The sequence below is a fragment of the Hirundo rustica genome, chromosome 36 (assembly GCF_015227805.2).
Source record: "Hirundo rustica isolate bHirRus1 chromosome 36, bHirRus1.pri.v3, whole genome shotgun sequence".
NCBI classification, from domain to species: domain Eukaryota; kingdom Metazoa; phylum Chordata; class Aves; order Passeriformes; family Hirundinidae; genus Hirundo; species Hirundo rustica.
In genome coordinates this window covers 242,416-256,107 of record NC_053485.1, presented here as the reverse complement: position 1 = coordinate 256,107, position 13,692 = coordinate 242,416, and the positions used below count along the sequence as shown (strand labels likewise).

General features: G+C 48.2%; 1 long non-coding RNA gene across 2 annotated transcripts; it reads left to right on the top strand.

Moving 5' to 3' along the window:
- The first annotated feature begins 610 nt into the window (after positions 1–610).
- LOC120764758 (uncharacterized) lies at positions 611–9,049 on the top strand. Of its 2 annotated transcripts, none has more exons than XR_005704267.2 (3): positions 611–1,312; positions 4,194–4,314; positions 8,895–9,049. It is a non-coding gene; the product is annotated as an uncharacterized LOC120764758 (long non-coding RNA). The 2 variants fall into 2 exon arrangements; XR_005704268.2 differs by lacking the exon at positions 611–1,312 and adding an exon at positions 1,620–1,711.
- The last annotated feature ends 4,643 nt before the right edge of the window (positions 9,050–13,692 follow it).

Genomic DNA, 13,692 nt, shown 5'->3' with positions numbered 1-13,692 from the left:
GGCAGCAATAAAAGAAAGTCTATTTTTTATTCTGTAACTCTCGAAACCTCATTGTTTCGTAAGAAAGAAATCCAAAACAAAGCAAGCCAAAACAAAAAAACAAAAAAACCCCACCCCATAAACAAAAAACCAACCAAACAAAAAAAACCCACAAAACCCCCAAAAAACAACAAAAAAACCCAACAACAACAAAAAAACCCAAACAAAAAAACCCCTGAAACACCTGAAACCAAACCACAAAAAAAAGCACTCTAACAAAAAAAACCCTCCACACAAACAGCCCCCCCCCGGAAAAAACCACAGAAAGAGAAAATCTGCCAATATTATTTTAATGAGAATGAAATCTTTACCCTTTAGAAAAGCAGGCTCATTTAATTCTAATTGATTGTAGTTCTGATGTGTCAGGTTAATGAATTTGTATACTTTGAAACATTGTTTACCATCTAAACAAACAGAAAATTTTAAAAATCAATACAAAAATAGGAAAGTATAATTAATAAAAATAGCAGTGTAAAATATGAAAAATAATATCATCAATATAAATAAATACAATCTCTATTATGACATGCTGTGTGTATTATGATATCTATAATATACATAGGTATAGATATAAAACAGAAACGATAATGATAAATATAAACATCATAAATACTAAAATTTAAAATATAGCCTGGCATGAAGGCTTTTTTGGTTTGAACGTGGCGAGTGGCAGGGTTGTGGTAGTTGCGCTTGGGGGTCTTTTGGGGCATTTCTTTTGGAGGATTTTTGGGCGGGTATTTTTGGGCCCGTTCTTTTTTGCCTCCGTTCCGCGCCGGTCCCCGAGTCCGGGCTGTGAGCTCGGGGCATTCTGCGGTTGGTCGTTTTCCCGTTTCCCCATTGGTCCGTTTTGGATCCTTGCTCCGATTGGTCGTTTTGAAATTCATTCACCCCATTGGTCCGAGAGTCAAAGCCCGCCACCTCGTTCGCTGTGAAAAGGGAGTGTGGGAGGTCAGTCGGGTGTGGGTTCCGGAGCGCGCAGCGGTGTGCGCCGCCTGAAGAGACCTCGCCGCGGAGAAGCAGCAGCGCCCAGCCGATGGAGCGCCCGTGCCTGCAGGCGCACGGAGAGCCTCGTGGCTGAGTTGCCCCTGCAACTCTCTTAAAAGAGCGATCACTGAGGGTGTTGTTGAGCCTTCGGAGCATAGGGCGCCTTTTTCAAGGCGCCCGGCTCCCGGATGGTCTCAGCACCCGAAGAGGCTCCGCGGCCGGGCTGGAGCAGGCAGCGGGCCCGGGCCGAAGGTCCAGAGCTTTGTGTGAGGCAGCAGCAGCATCGCGGGTGAGTGATCGTGGGTTCGTAGGGAGGGCGTGTTTTTGTTTCGTTATTCCGGAGGAGGTCCGTGCGTGTCCCGGCAGACGCGTGCGTTCCGGGGACAGAGGGCGGGCAGCGGCGGGGCTCCGCGGTCGTGGAGGCGCAGGGCTCGTTTCGGGCGGGTTTCCGCGCGCTGGGAAGAGGGCGGGGGGGTGTTTTTCCAGTTGCCATTCTAGCGCTAAAGCGCGGCGCCGCGGCGGTGAATGTGCGGCAGGAGCTACGGGTTGCCCCGGCCGCATGGCGCACGGGCGGGGAAGGTTGGGGGGGGGGGCGGGTCTGGCGCCGGCAGTGAGGATGCCTTTGGGGACTGGCGGCGCGGCGGTGCGGCGGCTCGTGTTGGCGTGGTGTTGGCGAGAAGGAAGCGGGGTAGGGCCGGCGCCGTGGGTACGTGGTGGCCATGGCTCGTTTCGGGCGGGTTTCCCGGCGCTGGGAAGGGTGGTGGGGGGTGGTTTTCTCTTTGCCGCGGTGCGTAGGAAGAGCGGCAAGCCGGCGCTGAATGCTCAGCATGTACGCATGGTGCTCATGGCTCGTCGGTTCCCCGGCGCTGTGTGTGTGGGGGGGGGGGGGCGGCTCTGCCCCCGGGAGTCGCGGTCCCTTTGCGGGGGGCAGGGGAGCCGGGGCCGGCCGGGCAGCGCCCGTGTGTTCGGTGGCGTGGTGTCCCCGGGACTGAAAGGGCAGGGTGGAGCGAGTCGTGACCGAGGGTGGAAAGTGCTCGGCTCCCCCGTCCCTCCTGTCTGGTGGAGGAGCGGCGTTCGGAATTTTTCGAAAGAGGCGCCGTTTCGGCAGGGTTGTTTTGTCCGATTTGCCGCCGTGTAAGTGTCTGTCGCTTGAGGTATGTGGAGAGGTTTTTCTTTATTCATCAGCGGCTTTGATGGTGGGACTTCGTGGCGTTTGTTTTTGGTGGTTTTGAGGCGGCGCGATGTCGTTGATGTGTTCGGATTTTGTGATCTTTGGAATTGTATCCTTGTTTCTCGTAGGCTAGGGGTTTCTTTGTTCGTTTTTTTTGGATTGCAGTGTGTATTTTCTGGTTGTGGAATGTTTTGGGAGCTTTAGGATTTCACGGGGAGCAGCCTGGTTGTGTGGTGAAGGCTGGGGTGCTTGTTCGCTGCCTTTTTTTTTTTTTTTTTTTAATTTTTTCCTTTTTTTTTTTTTTTTTTTTTTTTTTTTGTGCCGAGCGGTTTTCAGGTGGTTTTGAAGAAACGTGTGGTTTTGTTTTGTTTGTCGATGTTGTGTGCTAAGGGATCGGGTTTATTTCTTTCTTAATCCTGCGTTCCTTAGGGTTAAATAGGGTTAAACCGATGTTTTCGGTTTTGAATTGAGTTTTGGTGTTGAATTTATTAATGCGTGTGTGTATATATATATATATATATTTTTTTTTTTTTTTTTTTGCTATGAGATTTCTTTAGACCCTATTCCCTTGTGTGTTGGCTGTTGCACCCTGTTGTCTTTCAGATGTAGGGGTAGGCAGGTTTTCCCCAGGGCGGGCTGCAGCAAAGCAAGCCGTGCGCTTGACTTTAGTGGTATTTTCTTGCCAAGGCTTGATTTTTCTTGTGCTTGGTGTGAGGGATGGAGCAGTGGGGGTTTTTTTTGTGCCTTGTCAGGCTCCTTTTTTGCTCCCTGGGGCTTTTGACGGAGCCAGTTTTGATTTCTGTGGACTTGAGGAAAGAGTTTGTGGTCAGAGATGAAGGCTGTGTCGTGTCCCTTTGTCCTGGAGTGCTTATCAGCTGCTGGTGGTCAGGGCGGTGCCGGAGCGGTCCCCGGTGGGCGCCCAGCCCCGGTCGGTTGGAAGGCAGTCTTTTGTCTGTTTTGTGTTGCAAATGAGGGCGTTGCTGTTGGCGGCGCCGGGTTGAGCGTTGCCAATTTGTGTCTTTGCCTGCCTTTGTTTTTTGAATTGAGTTTTATTTTTTGGAAGGTTTACTTGAGAAGCAGGAACGATTTGAACCTTGTTTGATGGGGGATGTGAAGAAGACTTTTTTCCAAAAGAGCATCAAGAGCCCAAACTTGTCCTTTTTAGTCCCTTTTATTGTTTGAGCCTAGTCTTTTTGTCATTTATTAGGGGAAGAGTATTTTTTAGCGTTGTGGATTTTAAGGCTCACTTAGCAGAGTTTTTTTGTGGGTTTTCAAGTGTTTTCAAAAGAAGCGCTTGGATAAGCTTGCTTTTGTGGCTTTGTTAGGAGGAGTTTTTTAAGCCGCTTATGGGTGATGGGTTTTAGAGTGTAGCATCCCGAGGTGTTCCTTTTTAAAGGTGCATCACTTTAAAGGGAGGTATTTTTTACTTTAAGGTCCAGAGATGTCTTTTTCGTTTTTTACCGTTGCAGGGGGCTTCTCCTCTTTCTCTCTGTTTCAGCATTTTATAGGCTATGAGTTCGTTTATCATCAACCTTTTTGCTTCAATTTCCACACCCATGAAAACCATTCTTTTTTAAAATGCCTATCTTTGTTATGATTGAAAAGCATGATGTAAACGTAGAGTTTATTTTCATGGCTTAAGTAAGCATAGAACCACTCATTTTTTTAATACTCCGTTTTAATCTGTTTTTTTACTTTTGGTCCTGACTCGATGCTGTTGGTTTTTGTTTCTTCTGTCTTTTTTTACTTTTTTAGAGAAGGGTTAAGCTCTGGAAGCCTCCTGTTGCTAAGAGAGAGTTCAATTTGCTTGAAGTTTGTTTGTTTTGGTGGTTTTTTTTTTTTTTTTTGTGGTTTGTGGTGTTTGATGTTTAAGGCTAAGGCTGCACTGGTGAGGGAGGAGGAAGTCAGAGAACTATTAGAGATGGGAGGGTGTATGTATTTGTCAGGGTGGTGTGCATGATTTGTCTATGACAGCCTTGTTGTTTGTGTTTCCTTTCAGGAGGTGAAGCTGGATGTCGGCGTTGGAGGTGACGTGTGCCCGGTGAGCCGTGAGTGCTAGCCAGAAGCCGTTGCTGTCGCTGAAGTCTGACTCGGTGGTGCCAGTCTAAGCCTCCAGGACGGTGCGTTTTAAGCAATCCCCTGCCAAGATGCCGAACTTGTCTCAGCAGCCGATGGTTTGCGTTTTAAATTTTATCTGTCAGAAACGTGTTTCCTGGCGCATGAAGTCTTAGAGATGAAGAGTGGCCCTTTTTGGTGGGCCAATAAAGTCTGCTTCCCCTGCCCCCCTTAGTAGGGGGGCGTTTGGGCTTCCCAGTTGGATGTGGTAGTGAGGTGTCTGCCCGCTTTTGCCAGCCCTGTAAGCCTGCTTCCCTTCCCTTTCTGCAGCATGCGTGTGGCCCGGTGTTAGGAGTTGTGCATGGTTTGAAAAGGAGAGCTTGATGTTGCCTAAGTAATAGACCTTGGTGAAAAACGGTGTGTTTGTGCAATAAGTAAGTCTCAGCAAGTTGCTGGCCAGTTCCCTGTAGATTTTCCTCTTGAAATGTGTTCCTCCATCTGCCAAGAGCACAAAGGGCACCCGTCGGTTCTTCCCGCCCTGTGTTTTTGCAAGCTGAAGGGGACCCGTCCTTTTCCGTGTTCTATGCAGCCCAGGTCCCCGGTCCTATCCCACACTCGCATCACGTAAGCAGGTTTGAGAGGTGAGGCAGCTTTCCCTGCAAGAGTTTTTCATTGGCCTCCCTCCACGGGAGTTGAAATGATGCCAAACCCCCCTGGTGCCTCCCTATCCCCCCTGGCCAGAGGTGCCAGGCCAGGAACAGCTTGTGTCTGTGGAGCACAAGTGCTCCAGTCCTGTCCCAAGCAGATGTACAGCAGAAGAGATGAAAGGGGGAAGAATGAAGGTAGGAAAGGCTGTGTGCTTTGCACGAGAGTGCCTGGTGTCTCCCCGCTCCAAAAGCACGAGGGCGCAGCATCACTGTGATGTGTAGAAGAATGTGTGAAGGCAAAAGCTCCCCCACGCCTCCCCACTCCTTTTGGAGGTGGCCTCCCCATTTAAGCCTCGGGCACATGCAGGGGAAGCGGGGTTCTTACGGCTAGCAAGGGAAGGCTGGTGGCCCAGTGTGTCAGGTGTAGGCAAGGAGCTGTCCCTGGCATGAGCAGCAGGTCCCCCGTGCCCCTGCCCTCCCAGCTGCCTGGTGTGAGGCCTCAGCACGATGAGGTGTCAGAGCCGTGGTCCGGAGCAGAGGCAGGTGAGAAGCGTGTGGGTGATGAGGGGGTGGCCGGTGCCAGGGCCGCTCCCTTTGGCGTGGGGCTGCCGGAGGAGAGGGGCTTTTTGGGTGTCCACGGCACGTGTCACAGAATAGCTGTGAGACGATATCCAGTGTTCTGGGGGGGCCCTGGATGCACTTGCACGGCTTCAAGGAGGTGCTAAGCCAGAAACCTTTGTGCCAGGTAGCAGCAGCAGCAAGGGTGGGTTTTTGGGAGTGTTTTCCTTTCCATTTTTGTGTCATTCCTCCCTCCCCAATGGCCCTGGAAAGAAAAAATGAGGTTTTGAGGATCCAAGTGGCTTCACTGGAGAGAAGGAAGATCTCTTGTGTTGTTGTCTGTATAAAAAGATGTCAAGCTGTGTTTTCTCATCGTTTGAGAGCTTTGGTTTATTTTTTTGTTGTTCTCAGGGAGTAAATAGAAGGGCAGCGTACGGACCTTTGCCACGGGATGGGTTTCACGTGGGGCTCATGCCCGTTGTTGCCGCTTCCTTTCCTTGGAGGGCTGAAATTGCAGGAAAGGCCAGCTTGTCCAGCATGGGAAAGGTTTCTATTCCCTAGGATGTTGTTTGGTGGTGTATGTTGTGTTTTGATGTTGTTTCTTGTGTCCAATTTTTTTTTTTTTTAAAGTGAGGATCACTTGATGGGTGGGTGTGTTTGTATTGGAGGTGGAGTGGATTTCAGTCTTATTTTGAATAGGCGTCTGGCAGGTGTTGTTGTGATTTTGTTTTTGTTTCTTGTATGTGAGCATTGAGATGGGGTAGGGCCCCAGCGTGGCTGTCTGGTGGAAGCTGGGGTGTTTTGTTAGATGCAGTGTGTTGTGGGTGTTTTTAATTGTTTTTTTGTTTTTGTTTTGTTGAGGGGTTTTAGGGTGGTTTTGAAATGATGTTTTGTGGATGGTGTGTGATAAGGGATATGGCTTATTCATTTATTTGTTTATTTCATGTTGCATTTCTTATGTTTCCTGTTGATCCGGTTGGTTTTGAGTTGAGTTTTTGTGGTGTTAACTTTCTGTTTTTTTGGTGGGGTGTTGTGTTTTTAGAGGATGTGTTTTCTAAGGTTTACTGTGCTGCAGGGGGCTGTCGCTTGAGGTGTAGGAGAGGTGTTTATGGATCGTTTTTCTTGTGGTGAGCATGTAGCATTTGTGTTAGTGGGTTTGAGGTAGCGTGATGTTTATCCGTGTGATAGGGGTTACTTTCTTTGGCTTGTTGGATTGCAGTGTCTATTTTATCCTTGTGGAGAATTTGGTGGCTAGCTGTTTGTTTCTAACGGGGCCAGCGTTGCTGGCCGGTGGAGGCTTGCGTGTCGTGTTAGATGGCTTTTTTCTAAAGGTCTAAGTTTTTCCCTTGAGTGGTTTGAAGGTGGTTTTAAATGTTTAGTGAGATGGGATTTATTTCTTTCACGTCGTGTTTCTCGTGTTCCACGTGAATGAGGTGGGTTTTGTGGTTGTTTCGGTGTTGAATTTTTTTTTTGGTGGCGTATTCTGTTTTTAAGGGCCGTACTTTCTAAGGTTTACTGCTGTGGCACGGTCTACATGTTGATGTCTAGGAGAGGTGGTTCTTCATTCGGTGATCCCTTCTATTGTGGTGAGTCTGTTGAATTTGTTTTATTAGGTTTGAGGTTGTGTCCTGTCATTTATTTGGCTGTGTTTTCTAATCTTTAGAATAGTATTCTTGTTTGTGATAGGAGATGGGTTTATTTTTTTGTTTTGTTGAATTGCAGTGTGTATTTTATTGTTGTGGATGCTTTAGGAGCTCTTTTTTAGGGCTGCATGGGGAGGCTATCCCCGTTGGCTGCTGGAGTGTGATGTTTTTTAAATGGGAAGTTTTCTCTTTTTTGTGTTCTTTAGTAAGGGTGTTGCTTTATTTTGTTTGCAAGCAGCGTGTGAGAAAGGATGGGGTTTATTTGCGTACGTCCCGTTGCCTTCCTTAAGTTCCATGTCGGTCAGGTCGGTTTTGAGTTTTTTGTTGAACTTTTTTTGGTGGTGTCAGGTGTTAAGGCTCTTTTCTGAGGTTTATGACAGCGTGAAGGGCCGTCGCTTAAAGCGTAAGAGGTTTTTATTCACGGAGCGGTCCCTTTTATTCAGTTTGGTACGTTGTGTTGTGTTTTCTTGTGTTTGAGGTGGTGTGATGGCGTTCATTTGTTGTCGTTGTGTCTCTTTATTTTGATTGTAAGTGGTGTGTGAGAAGGGATAAAGTTTATTTTTTTCTTTCTTTTGTGTTTGTCTGTTGATGAGGTTGGTTTTGAATGGAGTATTGGAGTCGGTGTGTTGTGATTTTCAAGGCTACATTTTTGAAGGTTTTGTCATGCCGCCCACTCCTGCGGAGTGGCAGTCACAGCTTACTACCCTTGTCCTTCCAGCAGAGGCGTCCCAATCTGCGGGGCCCCCGAGGCCTGGTGCCGAGGGTGCTGGGTGCAGCCGTGGCGACGCCTATTTCTGCGGTCCGCCACACTCGGAGAGGTGCAGGGCACTTGAGCAGGAGCGGTGGTTCTTGGCAGCGCCTGGAGTAGGACCCCACATTGTGTGTGGAGATGCTGAAGAGCAAGGTGCCAGGGTAGCATGTGTGGCAGCTGAGGTTGCTGTGGAAGAGATTTGAGAAGAGACAGTACGGTGGTTAGCTGTGTTTTGAAAGAGACATCTCTTGCCTCTCCCCCCCAATAGGCTGGCTAATATAAGGGTAAGGAACTGCAAGCCTTTGTTGCAAGGGAGATCCTTCATCTGTCCCCTGGGTGTAGCCCTTGTCCGTGCTCAAGCCAGGGGCAAGAGCCGTACGCACGGCCCCTTACTTTCTAGAAGCCCCTTGCAAAGGTGTTTCTTGATTTCTCCCTTCCTCCTGTGCCCCTGGCTGTAACTCTGGGGATGTCAGGGGCTAGGCAGGTTATGTCTTTTCCCTAGAGCCATCCTAAGTCCTTGTAGCATTTTTCTCGTGCCACGAGTACCTGTACGTCTGTGTATGGCTTGTATGATCCCCTAGCTTGGCTTATTTGTTGCAGAACAACTTTGATCCCTCATGTGTTTGGTGCTGAAACGTCCGGCCATGCCTCTGTCCACCCTGTGGACCGACATGCTAGGACCAGAAGGTGTTTTAACTTTGTCACTGGCGGCCTTTTGGTACAATGCACCCGGCACGTCCAGAAGGGATGTGTAGGCCAAGGCCTGCCTCTAGTTTCCTGGCCAGTGTTGTCCCTGTGTTCCTGGTTTTAGCAGCTGTCTAAGCCTGTTCCATAGTTTGCTTTGCCAGGGTGAAGAGAGCCAGAGCAGCAGGCATTTGGAGGGAGGCTTGTGGGTGTCGTGGGGAACTCCAGCGAGTCCTTGGATGGGGTTGTTTTAGGAAGTGTAAGGCCAGGGCTTTTTGCATCCACTGCTTACCATCCTTTTTAAAGCAAAGACCGTTGTTTTTCCTGTGTCTAATCCCACTTTTTTTTTTCATTGTGTCAAGTTGTTGCCGTGCAAGAGAGAGTTTGTCTGCCTGTGATACCATTCCTTGAAGGAAGGGGAGAATGTTAGAGCTTCTGGGCCACCTACATCTTTTGGATCTTGTCAGCCCGTCGGTTTCCTACAGTTTTCTCCTCTGAGTCTCCTGATGGGTATGTGTGTTTTTATTTCCCATGTCACGGCTCGCCTTTTTGCTAAGATCCATCAGCACGTCCAGTAGGTGAGAGATGCAGAGTTATGGAATGCCTGGATCACCCCATCTGCCTCCTTTGAGTCAGTAAAAAAAAAAATTCTGTCTGATTGTGGTGTCCTAGACAGGCTGTGAGGAGTGCCTCTCCTTGTGGCCTCTGAGTTGAGCAGGTGGAGGGTCCCCTTCCCCCTTCTCCCCGCCTTCCTTTTGTTGCATTTCATTTATGATACAGGATGCTGTCCATTGTTTCCCTTGTAGCAGCTTTGCAGGGCCATCCATGGCCAGCTTTTGTCCCTCAGGCCCTGGCATGTGTGCTGCCTCTTTTGCAGCCCTGGTGTGGAGATGTAGCTGAATGCAGTCCTGGGTTCCTTCCTCCCTCCCTGCCCCCCTTCCTCTTCAGGGCTGTTTGAACAGGAGTATGGTTTCAAGCCTGTGGCCATTTTAAAACTGAAATGCTCCTGTTTCATGAAGCAGGAATCATTGTGTAAGAACCGAGTGCAGATGAGGCACTGAGTTTTGCAGAGGCTAGGGCCAAGCCCTGGCCTGCGGGTGTAAGGCTTTGGAAAAACAAGCACCAGGCCTGTTTTGCCCCACCCCCCCAATGGTCTTTTGGTAAAATTCCTTTGCAATGACCCTGATTAACATGTGCATGGAGTTGAAATTCGTTTTCTGTGTTTAGAAGGGGTAAGCATGGGGCACTCCTGCATTTCTCCTTTCCTTTTTTAAAGCTTTGCTGCCTCCTGCTGTCCCTACCACGACATGACCGCTGCCTGGTCTTCAAAAAATATTCAGTCCAAGGTGTCTAGTACCCCAGCCACCCAGCCCAAACAAGTGCTGCAACTCCTTTCTTGCCTTGGGTCACGGCACTTGTCAACTCCCCTGTATTCCTTCCAGTTGTATTTAGTGAACCCCCCCAATCCAAAAATGTGCCAAGGATGCGACCTTTTCTTTCCCCCAAGCCACGTGCCTTTTCCTTCTAGTGTAAGTCCTGAACATGGTTTTAACTTGTTATGAATCTGTATTTTACCTCCCAGTAGCAAAGGTGTCCTCCCTTTGTATTTTTTTCCCTGTCCTTGAGCTGTGTTTGGTTGGTTTCTGAAAGTTCCTTGATGGGTGTGTGTATCTTGAGTGGTAATTTGTTTGGAGGAAGTGTGTGTGGGTCTTGCAGCGTGTGAAGCTGACAGCTGAATAGGGGGCTGGTCATGGCCCTCTGAGTCTGGTCCTATGTGTTCAGCCCTTTATTTGGAGTTCCCACTGTGGTGTGAATTGTTTGCAAGACCTTGGAGGGCCTTTTGAGTGTAGGTGTATGTGAAACATGTTGAGATTTAATTCAAAGCTAGTGTCCTGGCTTCCTGAGGTGCACGTTTTTGTACGTATGTAAGGGTGAGGTTTGAGTCAGAGAGCCTCTTAAGAGCTACTGTTTTTTTTTACAATTGCCTATGGATATTGTGTCCCTGCCTGTGCTTGGCCTCCATTCCCAGTGGCATATGGGGTTTGTGAGAAGGGGAGTCCCTCCATCATATGCTATGGTAAAGCCCATATGTCATACCTCTTCTGTTAGAATCTGATTGTTCATAGGGCTAGGGGGGTATACCCTGAAGCCCATTCCTTCCTCTTTTTGTCATTCCTTTCTTTCCTCCATCCATTTGGAGTTTTATTCATCCTCTCTCGTCCCTGAACTTTGGGTGTGCCAGGGTGTATGTCACTGCCACAGCATCCCTAAAGTTTTTATGCTAATATGCTGTTTTGTGATGCCACGGGGGGCACGGTCTGAACCTGTTTTTTATAAACCTGTACTGGGGGGTGATGTGTTGTCATCTTATTTTTACCATTTGTGCTGTTCCTTTTGTTGTAGGGAAAGTTTGTAGCTCACGGGTGCAGTGATCCACCCTCATAAGTAGGTCGTGGTACCTCTGCAGTGGAGGAATTTCTGCAAAATCCACTCTTTTGTTTTGAAAAGGCCTTGACGCGTGCTCTCAGTCTCCCTCCTGGTGTGTGGTTTTTCTCATTGCTTTTTGGTTTAGTTCTTGGGCTCTGAAGCCTCTATCCCTAAGTAGTTTTGCAAGACTGTTGTTACGGGTTTCTCTGCTTTGGTTTTTCCTTACAGAAAAGTTACCAACCGTATGTTTATGATGGCCAGGCAGTATCCAGCCTCTTTCCATCCTATGCACTGTGACATTCACAGGTCGTATCAAAGCCTTGTATTTACAGACCTGTTGAACACCCCAGATCCCAATGCATCTTCCTCCCCGTCAGCTCCCATTCCTCCCTTTGTACGCTCCTTGCCAGAAAGGCTCTGAAGCATGTGTAGTTTGTGTCCTAAAATGAGCGCTGGGTCTATGTTGAGGAGGCGTCCCTCAAAATGAGGAAGATGAATCTTCCTGATCCTGACCTTTCTACCTTTTCAATGCATTTGTGACCCATGTTAGAGCTTAGAGTTTTGTGTATTGAATGGGTCCTTTGAGCAGGAAGTCTGCAGCTATGTTGTGTGCTCTTGAGCCCATTTTGGTTTTTGTGACAGGCCTAGCTCCATCAACATAAAGCTGACAAGCAAGGAGTTAGTGAATCTGAGCTCTCAGATGTGGCTTGTGTTGAGTGTGCACAAATCTTCCCTAAAAATCCCCCTTTGTTCCAATTTAAGCTCTGCCTATAAGTCTTTCCTTTCTTGTAGGTGGCCTTATTTTTTTTTTCCTTTGGCCAGACAGAACCATAGGTACTTTGAGCTGGGCCTGCTGGTCTCTGCCTTCCCTTCTAGGGGGGATGGTGGCCTGAGGTTGGGCTGGATTCTATCTGCTCTTGTGTGGGTGGGTAAGGAGAGGTGGCTGCTTTGCAGTACTTACTTTCTCACCCTGCTCCAAAGACCTTGAGATTTTTTTGCTTGGCCCCTGTTAACAGCTCTGGGTACTATTTATGCTGAGCTGCCCTGTTTGACATGGAGGGGCAGGCCAAAGAGGCCGTGATGATCTTGTTTTTGTGAGTTTTGACTGCTTGGCTGGTCTGACGTGTGCTATTTCTGCATGACTTTTTTTTCTTAAGTGTTGCTTTGAACCTCTATTGCCGCTAGCTACTGTGAGAGAGGAAAAAACCTTTAGGCAGCTTTCCCATGTTGTCGGTCTTATGAAGGTTTTCCACCTTAGTCTTTTTCTGAGACAGAAAAGGAAAGGCTGAACATGCAGAAGAAACACCACGGAGTCAGGAGAGTATTAATAAAGACAGGATTTGTTCAAGAGTGGGTTGTTGCATTCTTATTTGTTTCTCCAAATGCCCTATTTGCACGATTCCTTAAATTCAAGGGCAAGATGTGCATCTGGGGATAGGTTTGGTTTACATTTCTGGGTGCCTTTGAGGGATCCTATTTCTATTCTGAGATGCTTGAACAGAGATGCAGAGGAGCAACCCTCTGTGCCCATGAGGAAGTGAAAAAAAAGTCTCTGTTCCTTGAGAGGAACAACCCTTTCTTTGCAAGGTGTCTCCTTTTGGATGCCACCCTGTAGGCACTAGTGCCATCTGTTGGGGTGTCGTCAGGGATTCTACTAGCATCTCGATTCCTTCCTTGTGTGTGAAAGCTTTTCCTTTTGCATTTAGGTCCCCCCTTTTCTCCCCCATTTTTCCAAAGTTGTGTCCTATCCCGAAGGCATCCCATAAACCTATGTGTATTGTACCTTACTCTTGTTCCAAAATCCCAGTAGGTCTAAATTGATTCCAATCCATCTAATGCCCTCTTAAGTGCATAGCCCTTACCCCATTGGGTGGACCCACTGGAGGGTCCTTTTTCTAAGTCTTTCAAGTCTTGGGTTTTCATGTTTTCCAGTCTAGCATCTCCTGGTGTTCTTTTTCCTTCCCCTACTTTAGAGGATCCCTGTGTGAATAACCCTGCTGTATGGCACAGGGATACCTTGTAGGTCTTCCCTCCCTCATTCCTTGTTTGTCTAGGATTCTAAGGAGTCTTTCCATCCCTTTGGGATGGGCTCCCGACAGGGATCGTGCAGGCTTGAAGCTCTTGCAGGTTGTCCACTCTAGATCGGTACCCTTTGCTAGTACCCCCTACTATTTTAAGATCCCAGAATCCCTTAAGCATTCTTGAGCCTTTTGCCTTCCCGTGGCCGTGCGGTGATGAGGTGTGTGTGCAGTCCTTTTTCCTTCTCGTGTCACCTTTTGTACCTGCTCTAGGAGGACTGCTCTGGCCAGCGTCTCAGAGACGTGTTGTCCATCCCATTTGGACTGCCTCTAAAAGCTTTCACATTGAGTACCAGCTGCCTGTGTCCTCCCCATTCTTGTGGTCATGCCCCCTAGGGCATTCCCCATTCTGTATTCCTATGTCAACCCTGCTTTTCAGATTTGGCAGGTTGAACACTTGGGCTGAGGATTCTTTGCATTTTCACTCTTGTTTTTCACCCTGAAGCGTGCCTCTTCTGGGTTCAGGGAAGGCTCCTTTTTCTACAGGAATTTCACACGGTGACTCTTTTTTCTAGTCATCTTTTAGCCTATCAAAATAAGCCCAGCTGTTTTCTCTCTTTGACTTCTTGCAGCTGGGATGGGAGTTTGCCTGAGATTTGGTCAGGACTTTTTTCTTCTCCCCTTCCCCAGTGAGGTTTCTAAGAGAGGTCCCTTT